Source organism: Fringilla coelebs (assembly GCF_963513975.1).
Source record: "Fringilla coelebs genome assembly, chromosome: 2".
NCBI classification, from domain to species: Eukaryota; Metazoa; Chordata; class Aves; order Passeriformes; family Fringillidae; genus Fringilla; species Fringilla coelebs.
The window spans coordinates 3,742,113-3,765,369 of NC_140029.1; the positions used below are offsets into that span (position 1 = coordinate 3,742,113).

At 48.5% G+C, this 23,257-nt stretch overlaps 1 protein-coding gene across 2 annotated transcripts in view; it reads left to right on the forward strand.

Moving 5' to 3' along the window:
• The first annotated feature begins 749 nt into the window (after positions 1 to 749).
• Positions 750 to 23,257, forward strand: part of B3GALT5 (beta-1,3-galactosyltransferase 5) — a 36,499-nt gene continuing 13,991 nt past the window's right edge. Inside the window, exon 1 of one of the 2 annotated variants that reach the window (XM_084200949.1) lies at positions 750 to 844. The gene's annotated coding sequence lies outside the window, so the exon portion shown is untranslated. The remainder of the gene's footprint in view (positions 845 to 23,257) is intronic. The other variant, XM_084200948.1, reaches the window with a different exon arrangement.

Consider the following 23,257-nt stretch of genomic DNA (forward strand, 5'->3'; position numbering starts at 1 on the left):
GGAAATGTTGGAATTTGTTGTCACAGGATGTTATGGAAGCTGACAATGTCAACATGAAGGGATTGGGCAACGTCAGGAACAAGAGGGTCATAAATGGATACTACAGCCAGGGATGTGTCCACAACATCCCAAACCAAGGAATCACAGATGCTGGTGACTGGCAGCAAAAGGATTTAAATATTGCTATTCCTAAATTGTTTTGTCCATTTCCACCTTCAAAGACTGAATACCAGCTTAAGTGAGCTACTGATTTTAGCATTTCTTACATTCCTGCAGGTAATTTCTCTTCCTGGGGGAAATTTTCCCCATCTCACCAGCAGCCAAATCAGGACACCAGTCACTGCCGCAGAGGTTTTGAGCAGAAGGACTTTTGGGGAGCATGGTGGACACCATAAACACAGAACTGTTAATCACTCTGGAAATGTGGTAAATCCAATGTGTGCTGTGCCTTGATGTATTCCCAGGCTGCCTGAGCTCCCTGTGCCTGATGAACCACAGGTTCCACTTTTCCCCTCAGAACAAAACCCCTGAGACTACTCAGGACATCAGGCAGGGCTGCAGGCATTGGGTTGGAGACAAAACCCTCCACACTCTGCCCATTCTTGTTAAGGCAGAAATACAGCAGTGATCTTCTGGACAGGGTCTAATCTGGGAAGGCTGGGAGGGAATGTGAGGAATGCTGAGCCTCCCACGTGGGAGGGACACGCTGCCCTGGTCTTCAGCTGGTGACTGGGGTGAAACAGCAAACAGGATAGCAAAGATCCTACAGCCAGCACAGAAATTTGGGGCATTCCTTGGGATCAGCACATGCTGGCCATCCTTCCTGCAAGGAGAAAAGGGGGCTGTGAGTATGCCAAGGATAAACTGGGGCTGGCTGCTGCTTGGTGGTTTTAGCCATAATGTTAATTCTGCTTACATAAGCTTAATACTTTCTGCAGTAATTTAGTGCAACCGGGCAAAGAATCCAATCTTTTCTAAACGGCAGCTGAATGAAAATCATGAGTTTGTGAGCTATTGGCTTAAATGAACTTGGAGGAATACTGCCTGCATGTATATATTCCTGTTTTACTGGGAGAAGGCAACTGCAGCTGGTTAACACAGAGTACATAGCATTTCAGAGGCTTCAGGAGTCCATGGATGCAAAATCCTTCCAGTGCACCCCAGTTACACACAAACCAGCAGGCTGTTCTCTCTTTTTTTTTTCTTTTTGGTGACACTTTGGTATGTAAAGCATTTTCCTCGGATGATTGATGCTCGAAACTTCTCGTATCCTGAAACAAGCTAAAATTAGAAAGGCTTCAAGCTATGCTTCCTACAGATCCATATATGTCATAGGATGTGGCTGTTGGCACTTGGGGATGATTGATTGTCAAGTTTCACAGGCTGCTGAAGTGTCAAAGACGTGATTTCGAGTACCATGGCAGGCAGCAGAGGGGATGGGGTTAGTCAATTGTTTGTTTTGTGGGAAAATAAATATGAGGTGCTGCACTGTGTTGCTAATAAAGGGTTGGGAATGGCAGGTCTGGGAGGTAACTTGGGCCATGGATCAGAGCACTTCTGAGCCCACAAAACTGTGTGAGATTTTCTCCTAAGAAAACTCTTCATGAAATTCATTGGAGAGAAATGAAACTGTTCAGGAGCTTTGCCAGGGCGGTGCCAGCCCCCAGTCAGGGTTTGTGGCCGCTTTTCCAGCCACCACATCTGTTCATCCACCTTCCAAGTAATAAAACTTGCTTACAGTCTTCTCTTTAATGTCAGAATATCAGTGTTAAAGGAGACAAGTCTGTCTGCATCCTTTGGCAGCTTTGGGAGGCTGGAAATATGCTTGATGTATCATCTGGGAAGATGAGAACTCAAGACAGCCATTCCTTCAGGAAGCAGATTGTGAGTTTTAGGTTTGATGTCAAATATCCTGAAGGATGCTTGTTGTTCCAATCATTGCCAAGCAAGAAGCACAGGGAGGGAGCAACAAATCTCAGCTGAGACTCATCTTAATGAGTTCCTGTCTCCATTTAGCTCAGGGGAAAGGAACTCATTGGTTACTCGAGGTGGGAGTTGGGTGACACAAATCAAGGGCACAGGAGTCCCAATGAGGTGTGGAGAGCCGTGGTGATGCCTTTCTGTCACTGAGAAATTGGGATGATTTAGGCTGGAAAAGACCCTTGAGATCACTGAATCCAACCATAAACTTAACACTGCCAACCCCACCACTAAAAAAATCCTCCTTAAGGGTCACATCTTCACTTTTAAATACCTCCAGGGATAAAAATAGGAGGGAACTGTGGAGACATGAAGGATGAATCTCTGAGAACACCCGGGATTGCTTCAGAGGCCACTTTGAGGTACTGTACTCTGTCAGGATGTTTGAGTTGTGAGGGGTAACTCTGTCACTGGATTTAAGAGAAGCTGAGTTTTGATACCAGATTGTCCAAGCCCAGTTTTGACCATAGACTACTGTCTGGGTTTGGAAAGACAGGTGCCTGCTAAGGAAAGCAGGAGCCTCCCTTGAAATGGAAAATGTAAACTCCCTCCCTCTGAATGCATACAATTTTGAAATTAAGGGGCTCTCAGGCAAAGATATGGGAGTAAGAATAACAGTTCTTTATTAGGGAAAATTAAAAATAAAAATGCAATAGTACAAAAAAACCCCAAAAAATCCAAATCCTTGACAGAGTCAAAGCAGTCCCTGTCCCCTGTGTGTCAGGGTGGGGGCACAGCCCCATCCCAGGGGGGCTCAGCCCTCCTGCAGTGCCAGCTGTGGCTCTGCTGCAGCAGGATCCTGCACAAGGGGGGAGTTTTCCTCTGCAGCTCCAGTGGAAGAGGCAGCTGCTCTTCCTCTGGGGATGCTGTGGAAAGGCTGTTCTGCTGTCCCAGCTCCTCAGATTGTATCCAGGTAGGAATGCTTGGCTCCTGCCCTGGGCGCAGCATCTCCCCATGGGATGATGGAATTGGATCAGCCCTGCAGGGACACTCACTGGCCATGGACAGCAGAGATCTCCTGCAGGGAGGATGGGCTGTGGGAGAGAGAAAGAAAAAACTGCCCAGTGAACAGAGATAACTGCCCAGCTCTGACAGATGGACATGGAACACACACCCAGCTAAACCTGAGAAAATTACCCCAGTTAACTTCATTTCACCTTCATGAGAAAAGTGAGAAAAAACTGCAGGGAATTTGTGGGAATAAAATCAAAGTATCAATGCACTGATGAAAAGATGAAAGCATAACTGCACCTTCTTCCTTTGGTAAGATGATTTGTTTCTGGGTTGTCCATTCCCCTGGAAAAATGATCACTTTTTGCCCCCATCATATTGATATCTGACAGCTATCAAACCTTCTCCCTCACATGGTATTTTCACTGCTTTCTCAGCAAACTCTGCTGTTAAGGAGCCTGCAGGAGAAGTGGCTGAAAATATGCTCACCTTCCATTCCTTTTTGCTCACTGGATGGCCGGGAAGGTCTCCTCCACCCTTGATGTTTCTGTGATTTTGTGACATTTTGAAGCAGAACTTATCTGTGTTTCCTATTTCACTGGAAAGGTTTGGAGCATATTTCTGAGGCTGCAGAGGCCACTTCCCTACGTGTGCAGAGGAAGATGTCACACAGAGTGCCTTCCTGCCAGCTAGCTGGGGTTTTGCTGAGAGGGGTGGAAAAAAACCTGTTAGCACCTCTCCTTCCTCAGGAGTGCAATCCCTCAGGAGAACACAGCCCCAGAAAAAGAAGCCTGGAGGCACAAAACAATGCCAGAACCTAGAAGAACATTTTTCTTTTTTAAGTTTTTTTTTTTTTTTCTTAACTGTGTAGCACCAGAGTGGAGCTCAGTGGATCAAAGAGAAACCAAATCCTAAAGAAGGGATCTTCTCCCTCTCCATAAATCCCTAACAGGGGAGTGGGGCCAGGTGGGGTCAGGCTCTGCTCCTGGGTAACAAGGGACAGGAAAGGAAAGTTCCAGGAAAGTTCCAGGAAAGTCCCAGGAAAGTTCCAGGAAAGGAAAGAAGAAAGGAGAGGGGAGAGGGGAGAGGAGAGGGAAAGTGGAAAGAGAAAGGAGAGGAAAGGAAAGAAGAAAGGGGCAGGGGCGGAAAGGAAAGGAAAGGAAAGGAAAGGAAAGGAAAGGAAAGGAAAGGAAAGGAAAGGAAAGGAAAGGAAAGGAAAGGAAAGGAAAGGAAAGGAAAGGAAAGGAAAGGAAAGGAAAGGAAAGGAAAGGAAAGGAAAGGAAAGGAAAGGAAAGGAAAGGAAAGGAAAGGAAAGGAAAGGAAAGGAAAGGAAAGGAAAGGAAAGGAAAGGAAAGGAAAGGGAAAAGGAAAAGGAAAAAGGGCCTCAAGTTGCACTAAGGGAAGTTTAGATGGGATATTAGGCTGTTGAGCACTGGGATGAGCTGCCCAGGACAGTGCTGGAGTCTCCACCCCTGCAGGGATTTAAAAGCCATGCAGATGTGGCACTTGGGGACATGGGCCAGCGGTGGCCTTGGTGTGCTGGGGGAATGGTTGGTCTTGGTGATCCTAAAGACCTTTTCCAACCTAAATGATTCTGTGATTCCCAGACAGATTCCAGGACACATCAGAGCTCAGAGGGCACAGAGAGAGGGTGAGGGTGGCTGTGGGATCCTGAGCCCTGAGCTGTGGGGCTGGGGTCCAAGCACGGGGGTTTCTGCTCTGCTGAACTCCAGGATGGGATCCTGGCTGGATTGCCATTGTCCTGTCAGCTCCAGTTTGCAGTAGTCCCCTGCTCTGGTGGGGGACTGCAGGTGAGGCTGCAGGTGGGCTGGAGCCGTGTGCTGAGCAGTGCTGAGCCCAGCTGTTGCCAGCCTGAGCCTTCAAAATCACATTACCCTGATAAAATTTGCAGTCCTGGAGCTCTCCAGGCAGCAGTGAGCACATAAGCTGTCTTCTTTCCTAATGCCCAGCCTGTGTTTCCCTTACCCCTCACCATGGGAGGATTTTTTTGTTTGTTTAATGTTTTATTCTAACAAAAGGGAAGCACCTCCCCAACAGGCTCCAAATAAATAAATAAAACAAGCAGGCACATTCTCTTCCAGAACCCCCTCTGGCCAGGGAGGTGACAGTTTTTGCATGGCACTGCACAGGAGTGATTCCCAGCAGCCAGTGATGGAGCAGGAATATTGGCTTTCTGTGGGCTCCTGTACTTTTCCATCTGCATTTGAGTCTTGCTGGGGTTTAATCATGGGTCATGCTGCACCCATTTAAAATGGGTTGGATACTGGTGTCTGTGTGGCCTTAATCAGATAAATCACTGTAAGAAAATGATATTCAGCTTCTGGCCAGCCTCAGGCTGGTTTGGGGGGAGCTGCCAGTGACAAATACAGGAGGTGGAGGAAGCAGCTCTTGGAGGTCCAGAATTTGGGTGGGGAGTTGTGGGAATCTATAAAATCAGAGGGTTTGGGGAAAGCTGCAAAAGGCAGGCCTCAGACAGCAGAACTGTGGTTGAAGCTAAGCAATGGCCATGAGATTGGTCAGCAAAAAAATTATGTAAGAAGTAGAAAAGTAAGGATGAATAGAACAGTGGTCTGTGTATTAGCACTTGTCTGGTTAGCAGAACTTTCCATCACACCTTGAAAGTAGCCCCTGTAACACTGAAATACTGTAATAACACCTACTGCTAAAGCAGTCATTGAGAAAAAACACAGGAAAACAAGATCTGCTCATCATTATGATGAAAACTGTAAAAGTATTTTCATGCCTTGGAATGCTGTGAGAAAAGTTTCAGCAGGTTTGTTTCCACCCCAGCTGGCTTCAGCAATGGCATTGAAACAATTAGATCAAATTAGGGGTTAGCTAAGTAAACAAACTAATGCCACCTTCACTACAATCAGGGATATATTTACAAATGCTAATAGTGTTGGACACGCTACCCTTCAAAATAAAATAACAATAATTTTCTTAGCTAAGTAAACAAACTAATGCCACTTTCACTACAATCAGGGATACATTTACAAATGCTAATAGTGTTGGACACGCTACCCTTCAAAATAAAACAACAATTAATTTTCTTTTACTAGCACACAGACACAGTTGTGAAATTTTTTTTGAGAGGTTGTGTTATTTGGACCTGTCTGATCATTGTAAATCCATCCCCAGGGAGACACCAGCTGTGCTGTGCTGTGACACCTCCACCTGATCCCCAGCAGGGAGAGGGGGAGGCAGGGAAAACCTCCAAGGCTGGGTCCTGGGACTGTGCTTAACACCAGTCCCAGCTCAGGCTGCCTGTGCCAAGGAATGAGAACTGGCAGGGAGCTGAGGAGCAGTGCCAGCATGCAGGAAAACAGGACAGCATCCCAGAAAAAGAAGGGAGAGATCCCCAAATAGAGATACCAGCTAAAATTTGGCGGCATGGAGTCCCAGCATCGTTTGCTTTGGGGGCTAATAAGAACTTCTGCTAGAAACTGGGATCCTGTGCTCCTAGGATTGGCCCAGGAGGTGGAATTTTGTGTGCACAGGTTTGCCTCCAGGCTGTGGGGAGCTGAAATGTGATGCAGCCGTGGCAAAGAGGAATGCGATGAGTAGCTGTCCCAAGGAGTTATTTTCAGAAGTAAAGGGGATATCTGGTCACACTGCAAATCTCTGCCCTGGCACCTCCTTTGGGGCAGGTCCTCAGCAGTGTTTTAACCCTGACCAAAAAAGGTTCAAGCCACACTGAAGAGATGGGGGAGAAGAAATTCCAGTTATCCAGGCCTGGCACTGTCCAGTTTATGAGAGGAGGCAACAGGACCTTGGTTGGTGTAGAGCAGCAGCATTTCCAAATTGGAAATTCCCAAAAATGGTGGATAAGGAAAGTTGCTTCATACTCAGGAGCAGAGAAATCATAAAGCTGGGGAAGGAATTCATTCCAGAGGAAGGGGCAATAGCATCTATTGGCAGATGTTCATGTGTCAGGAGGAAAATGGGATGTCAAGCAAGGAGGGACAGCAAATACTGGGTGTGCAGGACCTGGGAAAAGTGAATTCAGCCAGAGCTGAATGTCCTCAGCAAATTATTGTGCACTCCTGTTCTCAGCAGAGTGTTTTTAACCCGTGGTGATCTTTGCTTGACTGTTCCTATTCCAAACCTCAGCATCACCCTCTTGCCTAAGAGGAAGAGCTAAAACCACAGATATTTTGGTGCCTGCTGTCTGAAGGGGGGTGTGTTGAAATCGTGTCTGCTCCAAGTGAGAGCTCAGAGAGCCTGGCTGACACTCGATCCCAGCGCCGGGATAATCCCCCAGAGGAGCCTCCTGGGGTTAGGGACAGAGCCCACCCCAGTGCCCAGGCTGGCAGCAGGGCTTGGGGACATGCCACACATGAAGGTCAGAGCCTCCTGCAGGGTGGTGCCCTCTCAGGATGTATTTTGGGTGTCCAAATTAGACGCTGAGCCCGGCGGCAGAAACTCGGGAAGTTCTGCCTTGCTTGGGGACATCACCTGTGGGATTGTGTCCCTGTGGATTGTGTCCCTGTGGATTCTGTCCCTCTGTCCCACACGTGAGAGCCCACCTGCAGAGCTGCCCCAGCCCTAGAGGAGCTGGAGCTGCAGAGAGCCCAGAGGAGGCTCCAGGATGAGCAGAGGGCTGGAGCAGCTCTGCTGGCAGGAAAGGCTGGCACAGCTGGCATTGCTCACCTGCACAGGAGAAGCTTTGGGCTGAGCTCAGGGTGGCCTTGCAGGGCCTGCAGGAGCACCAGGAAAGCTGGAGAGAGACAATTTCCAGGGGATGCAGGGACAGCACACAGGGAATGGCTGCCAGTGCCAGAGGGCAGGGTTAGGTTGGATATTAGGAAGGAATATTTATTTACCTGTTAGGGTAGAAAGCACTTGGGAACAGGTTTCCCAAGAAATTTTGTGTGCCCTGTCCCTGGAAGCATTTCTCAGTGACATTCTCAGTTTTCTTACTTTCTCGCAGAAAGAAACCCCCAACAGCTGCCTTTTGGTCAAAAACCATGACTCCAGCAGGAATTTTTATTTTCCTGTGGGTCAGATGAGCTTTTTGTACAAGGCATTTCCTCTAAAGGAGTTTGATTAAAACAGAAAGGTTCCACAAAAGCAAAGGTCAGTGACCTTCTTATATTTTGCCTGATTTTTTTTTTTTTTAAATACGTGTTTCCCCTCTTTCTTTGCGTGCAGGGGCTGGGACACACCCTCTGTGTTGAGAAGATGCCAAAAAGGGAACTTCTAATTCCTGTAGCCCCTGCCCCTGCTGCCAAAGCCAATAAAAGACTCCAGTGTCCAATTGCTTCAGGAGTTGATGGTTTGATATCTGAAGCCCAACACTGACTGATTCCCTAAAAGCAGGGAGCTGATTTCGTGGGCTGAAGGAAACATGGACAGGGATATTTACTGCTCATCTATGTTTTACTGCCCTGTATGAAAGATTAATGAGCTCTGAACTTGTGGTCAGCCAGTTTTCCTGGCCTGACCCACCCTAAAGAGGAGCTGGAGGGGGTTCTGACAGCCCTGGGTCTGGGTGAGCACAGCACAGCCTGGTCTGGGTGGGGCATGGGTGTGTCCTCCTGAAAAAAAGAGGGGTTGAGAGGGGGAATATAAACTAGAGAGCAGATAAAATGCTTATAAGCAGAGCAAGTTGTACTATCTGCAGATTTATTTTTTTTAAACATTGTTTCCATAGAATCACTGAATCATTGAGAGTGGAAGAGACCCCCAAAATTATCCAGCCTCGCTATCAACTCAGAGCCACCAAAACCACTCCTGAACCCCATCCCCAAGTGCCACATTCAGACATTTCTTGAACAATTCCAGAGCTGGCAGCTCCACCACCCCCCTGGGCAACTCATCCCAAAGCCTGACCACTCTTCCAGGGAAAAAGTTTTTTTCTTATTTCCAGTCTGAGCTTCCCTGGGCACAACTTGAGGCCATTTCCTCCCATTCTTTCACTTGGCAATCATTTTTCACGTTTAAGAAATGCCATTCATGTAAAGTCACCTGGCAAGGAAGCCCCCAGAAATAAATCTATAAACACTCAGCTGGACACTGCCCTTGTGGTGGACACCTTGGAGCTTGTGTTTCATGGGGCAGAGTGGAAGAGGGATGAAGTAAAACACAAAAGCTGTGGCCACCCTGGCTGCAAGATGACCTGGACTCTGTAAGGGAGCAGGGAGCAAAGATTGGAGCTCTTCAGCTCGGTGTTTGTCTGCTCCACCAGCCATTTATTTCATTTTGTGACTCTTAAATGTACTCAGGGTTAAATATACTCCCCCTGTGCAGGATGAAGGATGCAAGCACCAGCCCAGGGTGCAGAAATGAGGGAGATCCTCTCCAGCACCAGACATCCTTCATAGAGGGGGTATTGGTCACAACAACCCCTGGAGCTCCAGGCTGGGCAGAGGGGCTGGAAAAAGCCCTGGAGGTGCTGCTGACAGGGGCTGGACACGAGCCCAGGGGTGCCCAGGGGGGCAGGAGGGCACTGGCAGCTGGGCTGGGTGAGGAATTGTGTGTGCAGCAGGAGCAGGGCAGGGATTGTCCCTCTGTGCTGGGGTCCCTCTGTGCTGGGTCCAGTTCTGGCTGATGCCTCGTGCAGGCAGACCCAGAGCAGAGGCTGGGCAGAGCTAAAGAACAAAGCAGGGATTTATCCAAAGGATCTCCTGCATGGACCCACCTGGGGCAGCACCAGAGCCCAGCCAGGGCTGCACCCAAGATGACCCAAAACGGCCCCAAAATGCCCGGCCGGGCACGGGGTCTCTCCCTGGGATCAGCTCTGCTCCATTTGCACCTTGCAGTTCATTGTCCCATCCCAGCTTTAGCCCCTGCAGTCCCACCCTGCTTGTTTTTCTCTCTCCAGCCCACGGGGTTTGTGCTCCTGGCTGAGATTTGGCTCATTTGTCCTTGGTGCCCAGCTGGAGCAGGAATTGTTTTGTCTCCCTGCTCTGTGCACAGAGCTCACCATCCCATAATATGAACCCAGACCCACACACTAAAGCAGCACAGAACGTGAAAGATATAAAAGAATATATTTTGTATATACAGAATACAGGAAATATAAAACCTGAGGCATCATGGCTCCTGCAGGAGAGCCCTGGAGGGGCTGGAGCGTGTCCAGGGCAGGGAACGGAGCTGGGAAGGGGCTGGAGAATTCCTGAGGGAGCTGGGCAGGGGCTGGAGAATTCCTGAGGGAGCTGGGCAGGGGCTGAGCCTGGAGCAAAGGAGGCTCAGGGGGCCCTTGTGGCTCTGCACAAGTCCCTGCCAGGAGGGGACAGCCGGGGGGGTCGGGCTCTGCTGCCAGGGAACAGGGACAGGAGCAGAGGGAACGGCCTCAGGCTGGGCCAGGGCAGGCTCAGCTGGGACAGCAGCAGGATTTTGCCCATGGAAAGGGGGCTCAGGCCTTGGAACTGCCCAGGGAGCTCTGCAGTGCCCATCCCTGCAGGTGTGCCCTGGAGGTGGCACTGGGTGCTCTGGGCTGGGCACCAAAGTTTGGAGTGGATGATCCTGGAGGTTTTTCATTCCCAGTCTCAGAGATTCCATGGCTCTGTGTTTCAGCAGCAGCTGGAGCACACAGCAAGGGCACCTCGGGCATGGGGGGCTCAGCACTGCAGCCCCTGCAGGAGCTCTCCCCTCTCAGGGTCACCCCCTGCTCCAGGCTGGATCCTCACCCAGGATCCCTGCCCCTGGTGCCTGACAAACCCTCAGAAGCACAGGGAGAAAGTCAGGAGCTGACCACAGAGCAGATGTGAGGTGTGAGTTAAACAGCCAGGGAATCATGGAGAAGATGGATGTGTGATTAACCAATGCCCACCTGAAAAAAAGCCCAATCCAAAACCCTACCCAGAAAAAAAGGGGTTTTTATTTGAATGTATAAGTATTTTAAAAGCATTGATAAGTATTTGTGGAGTCAGGGGTATTACTCAATTTACAAAACCACTGCAAAAAATGCTTTGAGGGAACAGAAAATTGTGTGGTAGAGCAAGTGGGTGGAGAACTGTACTGACAAACATGGTTTCCCCTAAAAAATAGGAGAAAAGAGTTATAATTTTATTTCTGATGCTGACATGGCAATATGTTACAGACCAGTTCCAGATATAAGAAATAAAATAAGAATACAAATATAAATAGTATAAATGTAAATAAGAATATAAATAAGAAATAAAAGTTCACCAAATGGCATTTTTTTTCTTTTGTGAAAAACACTTTTCACTCCTTGGAATTCATCTTGAAACAGAGTGGAAACATTTCAAAAAGTCACAATATCAAAAATATTTCATTTCTGTTGAGCTTTTAGGAGAACGTTTTTGAATTTCCAACTTCTTTGAAGGCAATCTTGTATCACATTTCCTTTGCATCCCATTTTATCCCAATGCTGTGCCCAGCAGCAGATGAACTCGTGATCAGCTGGATCTGGAGCCTTCTGCTCTACACAGGGCTCTGCAGGACATGGGCAAGGCAGGTTGGCCCTTATTTTTTAAATCTGGAAACTTTGGAATACTTAATTTCAACCCAAATGACCTCAAACTTCCCTTCTGACCAGGCCTTGTTTTGAACCAGACCAAAATATACTCCATTTGGACACCTTCCCCTTGGCTTTTGCTCTCTTGCTGGCCCAGACCAGGAAGAGGCTGATAATAAATTTAAAAAAAATAAAAAATAAAATAAAAGCACATTAAACTCAGCAGCTCAGAAGGATCCATTTGTCAGAGCCATAAGTGAGTGAACATTTTTTGGCCCTTCCATCAGGCTCCATCACAGCCTCCCTCCCTCTCATGCCCTGCACCAGATAAAGCTGCTCACAGCAGGCAGGGCTGGGAAAACATTGGAGGCAGGTAAGGCTGGGAGGGCAGCAGTGGGAGTTTTGTTAAATCTGGGTTTAATTCTTGTTTCCTGGGGGTCACATCCTTGCCTGGGTGTTGTCCTTCCCTTGGGGGTCATGGGGCAGAGCTCTGCCCTCTCTCCAGGGGAGGCTGCGGGTTCCCTGCTCCCAGAGCGGCTCCCAGGCATGGATGCAGATCCTGGGGCAGATCCCAGTGCCTGGGCTGCATCCTTGGACCTGCACAGCTCCAGGGTGACCCCTGGCCTTCCCTGGGCTTCTCATGACTGCCTCACACTGACCCTTTCCCTTTCTCTTTCCCTTTCTCCCTTTCCCTTTTTCCCTTTTCATTTTTTCTCCTTTTCACTTTTTCCCTTTCACTTTTTTCCTTTCTCTTTTTCCCCTTTTACCCTTTCTATTATTCCCTTTCCTTTTTTTTTTTTACTTTTTCACCCTTTCCCTTTTCTTTCTCTTTCCTTTTTTCCATTTTCCCTTTCTCTTTTTTTTCCAATTTCCCTTTTGACCTTTCCCTTTATCTTTTTCCTTTTTGCTTTTTCCCTTTCCATTTCCCTTCTCCCTTTTTCCTCTCCCTTTTTTCCTTTCCCTTTTCCCCTCTCCTTCTTCCCCTTTCCCTTTTTCCCTTTTCCTTTTTCCTTTTCCCTTTCCCACCTTTCCCTCTTTTTCCATTTTTCCCTTTCCTTTTTCCTTTCCCTTTTCCCCACTACCTTTTCCCCTTTCCTTTCCCTTTCCCTCTTCTTTTCCTTTCCTTTTTTTTATTTTTCTTCAAAATTAGCCAACAGGGCAAAAAAAAAACCACAAAAACATCGAAAGCCTTCACAACCTTCAGATTAATTCTGCAGTGGGCAGGGACCAAAAAAATGAATCTGCTTTCCTGATTCCTTCAGGCAGAAGCCCTGGAGCGTGTGATTTGATTCCCATCACTGCCAGGGCAGGGCTGTGTGCCTGCTGGCAGAGAGGGCAGCTCTGGGGGGCTCAGGGGGTCACAGTCCCTGTCCCTGCAGGTTGGATTAAGCCCTTTCCTGACTCAGAGAGGCATTTTAAAAACTTTTATTCTATTTGTAGTTTCATTTGGAGGGTGAGATAATACAGGTGTTACAATTAAATTACGATACACGATCAGTTTTTGCTACACCATGCTGTAAATGCCTTAAAGCCAAATCATCTAAAATCACTCTTTGTGGGTCTTAGACAATATATCTTTTATAGCTGCATTTCTCTAAAATATCCAGTCTTCTTTTGTAAGGCCATTCTTTGAAACTTGTTTTTAGTTGAATTTCTCTTTTAACAACCTCTGTCTTATCCTATGGTATTTTTAAGGCGGTATTTCATGCAAACTGTATACAAACCTTTTATTTCAAGGTTTGTACACAGATGCACACAATGTGAGCCTTCTGCCAGGCTTCTGGAATTTTCTACAAATCCATTTCCCACACCTGCAGAATGTTTCTCACACAGATATGCCAAGGGCTCCTTCCAGGAGGGCTCCAGGCAGTGAGGGCGAGGTTGTGCTGCACTTTTCTGGTGGCCCCAGCATTTCCTAACCTGCCCTGCTTATTGGAACAAGCCACACACCTGAGCTAAAGCCTGAATGGCTCCAAGCCCAGTCCCCCAGTGCAACAGGAGGGATGTGGGAAGGGCTGGTGACCCTGGGGAGCACCAGTGCCACACTCTCACAGATTCACAGAATCATGGAATCACAGAATTCCCAGAATGACCAGGTTGGGAGAGACCTCCAAGGCCATGGAGTCCAGCCCAGCCCCACCAGCTCAGCTGAGCCCTGGCCCCCAGTGCCACATCCAGGCTTTGTTAAACACACCCAGGGATGGGCACTCCACCACCTCCCCGGGCAGCCATTCCAGAACTTTCTCACCCTTGCTGGAAAACCTTTTCCCTGCTCTCCAGCCTGTATTTCCCTGGTGCTCTGCCAAGAGCTGGCCTCGTGCTCGAGGAGGGGTGGGGAAGGGAAGGGTTAATGGGACTCTGGGAAGCAGCACAGGACAGGGATGGGGTCAGCTGAGAGGGCTCAGGCAGGCAGGGGGATGAGGAGGAGCTGCCTGCTCCATGGAGGTCATGGCTGGGGCCAAAGCCCCGAGCCCTGGCCAGTGTGAAGCCGTGGGGATGAGGATGAGGATGGGCTGAAACCCACAGAGCCCTGGCTGCCAGCCCTGAGCCCATCCTCAGAGGGCAGGAGGAGCTGAAAGCCCTGCAGAGCCAGGATTCACTCTGATCTGTGAGGTGCTGAGATGGCTTTGGCATCCTCAGGGAGGACTTTGGGAAGAAATCCTGCCCTGGGAGGCTGGGCAGCCCTGGCACAGGTGCCCAGAGCAGCTGTGGAGCCCCTGGATCCCTGGCAGTGCCCAAGGCCAGGTTGGACACTGGGGCTGGAGCAGCCTGGGACAGTGGGAGGTGTCCCTGCCATGGCAGGGGTGGCACTGGAGGATCTTTAAGGTCCCTTCCAGCCCAGCCCATTCAGGGATTCCATGACCTTATCAATGCACCCAAGTAACTTAAAAGCAGGTGCCAAAGGGATGGGGCCAGACTTTTCAGTGGTGGCCAGCAGCAGGACGAGGCAAAAACTGCAACACACAAAGTTTCATCTGAATGGGAAGGAAAACTCTCCTGTGGTGGTGACAAACCATTGGAAGAGGCTGCCCAGAGAGGCTGAGGAGTTTCCTTCTCTGGAGATGCCCAAAACCTGCCTGGACATGATTCTGTCAGCAGGAAAAACCTTCCTGTGCTCTGAGGGGTGAAAGCAGGACTGGAGGCAGCCCCAGGAGCCCTGATGGGCACAGGAGACAGCTGTGGGACAGTACACAACGCTGGCTCCCCCTGACCTTGCTAACTGCTGATGCTGAGAGGTATTTCGGCCCTGTTTGCACAAGTTCCAGCGGAATTTTACGTATTTTGACCTCATTAAGTGAGTGCTGTCCCAACCCCCTCCCCGTGGCAGAGGTGCTGTTATGAAATCAGGGAATGGAAATCGTGCAGAGCAAGGTGCCTGGTGTGCCTTGTCCCCCAAAGTCCCTGCAGCATCCGCCCAAGGTGTGGGGTTAGAGCCACACAATCACAGAATGGTTTGGTTTGGAGGGGACCTTGAAATTCATCTCATTCCATCCCCTTCCATGGGCAGGGACACCTTCCACTGTCCCAGATTGCTCCATCCCATCCAACCTGGCCTCGGACACTTCCAGACATTGGGCAGCCGCAGCTGCTCTGGGTAAAACCCCCCAATTTCACATCAATAGAATGATAATCCTGTAAATCTGAGGGTAGAAACCATTTTGCTGCCTCACAAGTAGGTTTTATTGGCAATGATTTTCCTGATATTAGATTGATCTGCGCTGCTGCTGTGTCCTTGTAACACAAACTGTGCCCATTTCAACAAAACTCCTCCCGACTGAAAGAAATCTGTAGATTTCTGTAGAAAAATCTTGAAAAGCTCTGCATGAAAACTGGGTTTGATTTTGTATTAGAGTGAATATCCTTGAGGCTTCCAGTGCACCCAGACAGTGAAGGCATCAAAACACCCCGTGGCTGCAGCAAGTGGCAGAGTGTAAATCAGGGATGGCCCACAGAGAAACCCAAGGACAGAGCTCCTGCTCACAGATTTCATCCTGGGGAAAAGGCAAAACCCAGCAAACCTCAAGCCTGTGGCATTCACATTCTCTGAACAGACAGACATAATTCCCTCTCCCAGGGTTTTTTCCTGGAAAAGCACAGAGAGAAGAAGGAGGGCCAGCAGAAGAATTGCAATCACAGTATTTATTTTTAATATAATAAGAATTAATTAAGAATTAATAAAAATTATATTATATAATAACAATATATTATACTAATAATATAATATAATATAATATAATATAATATAATATAATATAATATAATATAATATAATATAATATAATATAATATAATTATTATATTATATTACATTATACTACATTATACTACATTATACTATGTTATATTATGTTATATTATATTATATTAATAATTATATTATATTAATTATATTATTCTATATTATTCCATTTAATATAATAGATAATTGTATATCATAGTCATATTATATCTATTAATATTAATATTAATAAATGATAAAGGAATTAAAAATAAATAAATGTAAAATAAATGTCTAATATTTAATTGATATTAAATAAATATTAGATAAATATTAATGAATAAGAATTAATGAATAAGAATTGTATTATACCATAATAAGAATTAATTATATTAATTATATAATTATTATAGAATAATTATAGAATAATTATTATATTATAGAATAATTGCTATATTATATTAAGAATTATATTATATTAATTATATTATTAGATAATATTATTATATCGATAATATAATATATAGATACAATAATTATATTATCTTAATTTAATATTAAATAGATATTAAATAATTATATTAATAAGAATTATATATAATAATAAGTAACTATAACTAGCATAATATCATAATGATTATATAAGTATAATGATTTAATATCTATTTATTATTATCATTATTAGTATCATCATTTAGTAATTATTAATTATTAATTATTAATTATTAATTATTTATTATATTATATTATTATAAGAAGGGTGAATTGTAGCTGCAGCTCTCTTCATAGAGAGCAGGCAGCCACGACTTCCCAAGGATATTTCCTGGGAATTGCAGTGAGGAACCTCAAAGAAAGAGAAAACAATTCTTATCTTTATTCTCTGCTCCTGTTGATTTTGCACATGTGGAATGTGTGGAATGTGTTGGGATTGTTTACCTGAAGGGATTTGTTTACCTGAAGGGATTTGTCACTTGGATTCTGCTGAGGATTGTTTTGTTTCCTTGGCCAGCAGGGTCAAAGCTGTGTCCTGGCTGTCTCAGACAGTCCCAGGTTTTCTTTAGCATTTACCTTTGTATAGTATCTCTTTAGTGTAGTATGGTATTCATGCAAAATAGTGAAGTTTGAATAAAGCAACAGCTCAGCCTCCTGCACCAATGAAGTCAGGTGCAGTCATCCCCCCACCTGATTCTGCCACACAAGCCCATCCAAACCATGGCATCTTTTGGGGGGTGTTTGCAGCCTGGCTCATCCCTGCCTGCCTCACACTGACAAACTCAGGTGTGGAAATATTTACTGTCCCTTAGCCAGCCCATGTCAGCCAGACTCGTCACACCGATGCAACCAGCGCCTCAGGGTGCTGCTTTTCTGCTTGAGGAATGGTGGGAGTGCTGGGGGCTGCTTTGGGGCTGAGTGTGCCTTGGAAGGCAGAAACTCCCCTTGGTTCAAGCAGAATTTTAAGTCTTAAGGGTTTTTTTTAGCCTGGAGAAAAGGGGGCTCAGAGGGAACCGTGTCACTGCCTGTGGCTCCCTGACAGGAGGGTGCAGCCAGGTGGGCTCTGCTCCCAAGGGACGGGACAAGAGGGAATGAATGGCCTCGAGTTTTGCCAGGGGAGGGTCAGGTTGGACATCAGGAGGAATTTTTTCACTGAAAGGACGATTAAACAGTGGGAGGTTTGGAGTCCCCATCCCTGGACGTGTCCCAGGAAGGACTGGATGCGGCTCCCCAGCTCTGGGGGTCAGGCACAGCTTGGACTTGATGGGCTGGGAGGGATTTTCCAACTTGAATGCTTCTGTGAATATCCTGCTCCATGAGCCCCACCTCCTCCTCATCCTCTGAACAGCATCCACACTCTCTTCTTTTTTTTTTTTTAATTTTTTTTTTTTAATTTGATGTGGCCTCTTTTGATGACTAAGGGAACAGGAAGATTACAGTTTAAGTATATAATTTTCATTTGATGTGACAGGTTAAAGCTGTGTGCATTTAGAGCAGGCTTAGATTATTTTAGTTCAATTGCAACACTGATTTAGGCCCTGACTCACTCTTTGAGGCCCGATTTCATGTAGATATATGTTGGCTTAAATTTACTGCTGGTGAAATGTGTGCATTACTCTGCTGAAATGCTGGGGTAGAGGTGGACTCACACAGCAAACAGTCCTGAATCAGAGGCAGAGAGGAGCAGATTGTGCTTCTTGGGTGGTTTTTTTTCCCCCCTGCACGAAGGCTGGATATTCCAGAGTTTATTTTCTGTCTCCTTGAGCCCCTCCCAGACCCTGGGCTGTGTGATCTGCCCTTGCAGTGAGTGCTTTGAGGCAGAGTGCCCTGGAGCCTCCCTGCCTCTGCTGACAGCTGGGCAGCCTAAAAACCCTGGAGAATTTAGCAAATTGCTCAAACTCAGAGAGCAGGATGGGAGCAGTGACCTGGGGGTGGCTGGCCTGGCTGGAGGGAGTGGAAAATGCTTTGCATGGATTGGGAAGGCATCCTCCCCCTCTGCACTGCCCTGGCTGCCCCCCCAGTGCTGCATCCAGCTCTGGGTGCCCAGCATGAAAAACCTGGAGCTGTTGGAATGAGCCTGGAGCAGGGACAGAGGATGAGGGGCTGGAACACCTTGTCAGAACCCAGGACATTCCTCTGGCTGCCCTGGAGGACTCCAGACCCTGGCAGGGGCTCAGAGACCTTGGCACAGAGTCAAAAACACCTGTGCCTTCCATTTTAACCCATGGAAACAATTACCAACTTTGTGTGAGGAGTTACAAGCCACAAGGGTTTGAGTAGAATGAAGTGAATTTGTCACAGGGTGAAACAGTAGAATTTTGGGGCTTTTAGAGTGGGGGTTCAAGAGGCGAGATGGAGGAATCTGGATGTGTCCTGTCCTTCTCCTTCTTCTTCTTGTCCTCCATCTTCTGGGTGATGGTGACACTTCTGGATTGGTTTAGAGACAGACTGTCTAACGTAGGTGATAGGTATTGGAAAATTACTGTAAATAAAGAACATGTAGTTTTTAGTAAGAAAAGCTAACAGCACCCCAAGGGTGGTCAGTGTGCCTCAGCCCAACCTGCTGGACAGACCTCCACAGGTCCAAAAAGAATGTGATAGATAAGAGAAAATAAACAACCTTGAGAACCAGAGCTGAGGAATCTCAACTTCTTTGGTTGCAGGGCTGGGAAAAAAACCTCTTTAATACCTGGGGAGCCATTCCAGCAACACGAAACCCAACAACACCTCTGCTGCAGAGCCAGGCTGGGAGAGCTGGCACTGCTCAGCCTGGACAAGAGAAGGCTTCAGGGAGACCTTTGAGCCCCTCTCAGTTAATGCTTTACAGGAGAGTTGCAGAGGGGCTTTTCACGAGGGCATGGAGTGACAGGACAAGGGGGAATGGCCTTGAGCTGAAGCAGGGCAGGTTAGAAGAGATATGGGAAAGGAATCCTTCCCTGGCAGGGTGGGCAGGGCTGGGATGGAATTCCCAGAGCAGCTGTGGCTGCCCCTGGATCCCTGGCAGTGCCCAAGGCCAGGCTGGACACTGGGGCTGGAGCAGCCTGGGACAGTGGGAGGTGTCCCTGCCATGGCAGGGGTGGCACTGGAGGATCTTTAAGGTCTTTTCCAACCCAAACCATCCTGTGATTCCATGATTCTCGTTGTAGGGTGCCCTGATGGCAGCCAGTGAGCAGTGGGAAGTTCAGCAGCGATGTGGGCAGGGGTTGGGGCCCCAGCCCCAGCACTGTGCTCCTGTTTTCAATGGGAAAATGCCCCAACCTTACTCATTTGCAGGTGGAGGGCAGATAATTTGCATGCAGAAGCTTTTGTGTGTTCAGTAGCTGTGGAACTTTGTAGGTCAGACTGTGACAAAGGAAGTGTTAGCACTTCCCCAAAACTAAAGGCAAGGTGTTTTTAGGAACTTGGAGTACAAAAGAGAGAGTCATGCATGCAGAGGGAGGCACAGGCATTCTTAGGTGCCTTAGCTAATGCTTCTTCATTACGGGAAACTAAAACCACCCGGGAGTGGCTTTTTGCATAATTAAAGAAATAAAGAAAAAGCTTTTGGGGCAGTCCTTTCTGCAGCAAATCTGGAAGTGGATCTGGACCTCTCTTCTCCTGCAGAGTACACCAAGCAAAGAGCGTTCTGTGTGTCTCCTTAACTACATCTCTGCATCTCCAGCCTTGGAGTGCAGGGGGAGGAGAAAGGAAGGGAGCTGCCAGCAGCTCGCAGTGATTGATTTGTCTCGTGTTTTCTTGCGCTGCGCTCTAACAACCTGTTTCAAAAAAAAGAAAAAAAAAAAAAAGAAAAAAAAAAGACAATGACAAATCACAGCGAGTATTTTCTCTCTAGAAATTCCAAGTGCTCTGGATCATCCCTGGGTATTTTGCTATTAAATGTGAGGCTTTATCCATAACGTTTGTCTGGGAGGTTTTTGGGGTTTTTTTTCCTGCTATAGCTTGCAGCGTTTAGAAGAGAAATGTCTTTCCCCCGGAGCCATTTGCTTCAATAATTGTTGTGCTGTGAAGCTGCCGCTGTTTGCTGTCACCAGGGGACAGTTCATAAAGGTAAAAGCAGCTCTCCACGTGCTCCAACTATTGGAATTGGCGCTGGGAAGGGATCGGGTGTCCTGCCTGGACTCGTACTTTGCCCTGAAGCAAAGGCTCGCCGCTGAGGCTGTGCTGAGCCCGGCCAGCTCGGGGGCCAGGCGGACAGGGGGTCAGGGATGCTGTGCTGAGCCCGGCCAGCTCGGGGGCCAGGCGGACAGGGGGTCAGGGATGCTGTCCTGAGCCCGGCCAGCTCGGGGGCCAGGCTGAGAGGGGGTCAGGGATGCTGTGCTGAGCCCGGCCAGCTCGGGGGCCAGGCGGACAGGGGGTCAGGGATGCTGTCCTGAGCCCCCCAGCTCGGGGATCAGGCGGACAGGGGTCAGGGATGCTGTGCTGAGCCTCCCCAGCTCGGGGGCCAGGGGGACAGGGGTCAGGGATGCTGTGCTGAGCCCGGCCAGCTCGGGGATCAGGCGGACAGGGGTCAGGGATGCTGTGCTGAGCCCCCCCAGCTCGGGGGCCAGGCGGACAGGGGGGTCCAGGGAAAGGCGCTCAGGGATGCTCTCAGCCCGGGGATGCGGCTGCCCGGGTGAGGTTTGCTCCCCTCGCTTTCCCGTTTCCCCGGCGCGGTGGTTTTGCGCTTGGATGTCATTCCCCAGCAGGAAAACCCCTCCGAAGGTGCCTCAGTGTGGGCTTTGGAGCAGAGGGGGATTTCTGTGCCTCTGAACAAATCCAGGCTGTGCTGTCGGTAACTGGGAGCGCCCGGCCGAACTTTCCCAGCGCCGGGAGGAGCCGCCGCTGCTCTCATTTCCAGCTCCTGGCAGGACGCTGCTTCCCACCTCCCATCCAAAACACCCCAGATAAAACCATCTACAGCCGGCTCCTGACCTGGAGCGGAGGTTCAGTGGGTCTCTTACCCACGGCAGAGAGGGAGGGAGGCAGGGAGGGAGGAGGGAGAGAGGGAAGAGGCAGGCAGGGAGTTCAGGTTACCGCTGCCGCATCGCCGCCTTCCTTCGCTTCTGCCGGCGGAGCCGGGCCGAGGATGAGCCCCTCGCTGGGGACAGCGGGGCTCGGGGGTGGCAGGGGCACAGCCGGGCAGCTGTAGCCCCGCAGATCCCGGCGATCCCGACGGGAAGAGCCGCAGGCGCCGGAGGATGCGCTGCGGGAGCCCGGGGTGAGGAGGCGCCGCTTCCTACGGCCAGCTGCAGGTAGGAGCGGGAGCAGGGACTCCCTTCGCTCCCTCCTTCTCTCCCTCCTTCTCTCCCTCCTTCTCTCCCTCCTTTTCTCCCTTCTTCGCTCCCTCCTTCTCTCCCTTCTTCTCTCCCTTCTTCTCTCCCTCCTTCTCTCCCTCCTTCTCTCCCCCCTTCTCTCCCTCCTTCTCTCCCTTCTTCTCTCCCTCCTTCTCTCCCTCCTTCTCTCCCTCCTTCTCTCCCTTCTCCTCTCCCTTCTCTTCTCCCTTCTCCTCTCCCTTCTTCTCTCCCTCCTTCTCTCCCTTCTTCTCTCCCTTCTCCTCTCCCTTCTCCTCTCCCTTCTCTCCCTTCTTCTCTCCCTTCTCTCCCTTCTTCTCTCCCTTCTCTCCCTTCTTCTCTCCCTTCTCTCCCTTCTTCTCTCCCTTCTCTTCCCTTCTTCTCTCCCTTCTCTCCCTTCTTCTCTCCCTCCTTCTCTTCTTTCTTCTCTCCCTTCTTCTCTCCCTTCTCTCCCTTCTTCTCTCCCTTCTCTCTCTTCTTCTCTCCCTTCTCTCTCTTCTTCTCTCCCTTCTCTTCCCTTCTTCTCTCCCTTCTTTTCTCTCTTCTTCTCTTCCCTTCTTCTCTTCCTTTTTCTCTCCCTTCTTCTCTCCCTTCTCCTCTCCCTTCTCTCCTTTCTCTCCTTTCTCTCCTTTCTCTCCCTTCTTCTCTTCCTTCCCTCCCTTCTCTCCCTTCTCTCCCTTCCCTCCCTTCCCTCCCTTCCCTCCCTTCTCTCCCTCCAGCCCTGGATGTGCCCTCGGAGCTGCCGCTCCGACTTTCCCAAACTCTCCGGCGGCCGCGGTGGGTGGGGAGAGGGAGAGGCGAGGGGGCTGCAGGTGTGACCCTGCCTGGAGAGCGGGATCCAAATCCAGACCTCCCTATCCAGGCTGTCCCCAGCTCCGGACTGCCGTGTCCTTCCCCGGGTAAAACGGGTGTCGTGCCCTGGTTTGGGGGTGAAACGCGGTCCTGAGTAACCTGACTTGCCGGATTTGATGGGTGTTTTACACGGGGGAACATTTTGGCAGCCCCACATAAAGACCAGGAGCAGTTAGGACAAAGCCAGGGCAGTGTTCTCCTCGCTGTCCTGCTGGGATAAAATGCTGAAAAACAGAAGATCCACGAGGCACAGGTAAGTAATTAAAAACGCAGCCACTGGCCCCAATCCCACAAACATTTCTGTGTATAATCAGCACTTTTAAAGCCAAGTCGTTATTGACAAAGGATTTGCCAGCATGAGGGTTGGATTTGTGTGCCTTTGCCCAGGATGATTTCTTTCCTCCCAAAGTACCAGACTGGATGCTTGAACAAACACATGGATGCAAAGAATTAGTTCAACTGGAGCTGAAAGGGGGAGTATAAAGTTCCAAACACCAAAAAATGATTGTGCCAAGAGGCAGAATGAAACAAAAGGGCAAAGCATGAGCACCAGGCTCACCTGCTCCAAGTGCTCCCTCAGATTTAAATTGGGCAAAAATCCATCTGCAACGTAACATCCTGACAGGTCCTCATCCTACAGTGATAGCATCAGGACTGAGCAGCAGTCAAAGATTTAGGAGTGGTATTGGAATTTCTTTATTGGCAGTTCTTCCAATTTTGAATGTTTTTTTTTTTTTTAACTTGCATAATTATCACTTCTCTTCAGTGCTGTTTTACCTCTTCCTTCATGTATCTTGAGACTGTTTCCAAGGGAGAAGAGCAAGATCCTCATTCTATCTGAAATAACCATTTCCAGTTTTATTTCTCTTTTGCATTGAGATGTGGAAAAACAACCAGAGTATTACTTGTGAAAGAGGGTGCAATAAATATTTTGGTTTGGGGGCATAGAATTCCTTGGAGAACTGGACTTTCAGAGTCCTGACAGAGGCAACAAGAGCCTAAGGAAGAAATTTCCTCATTACTTTTTTTATGAAGATAAGAGGAATG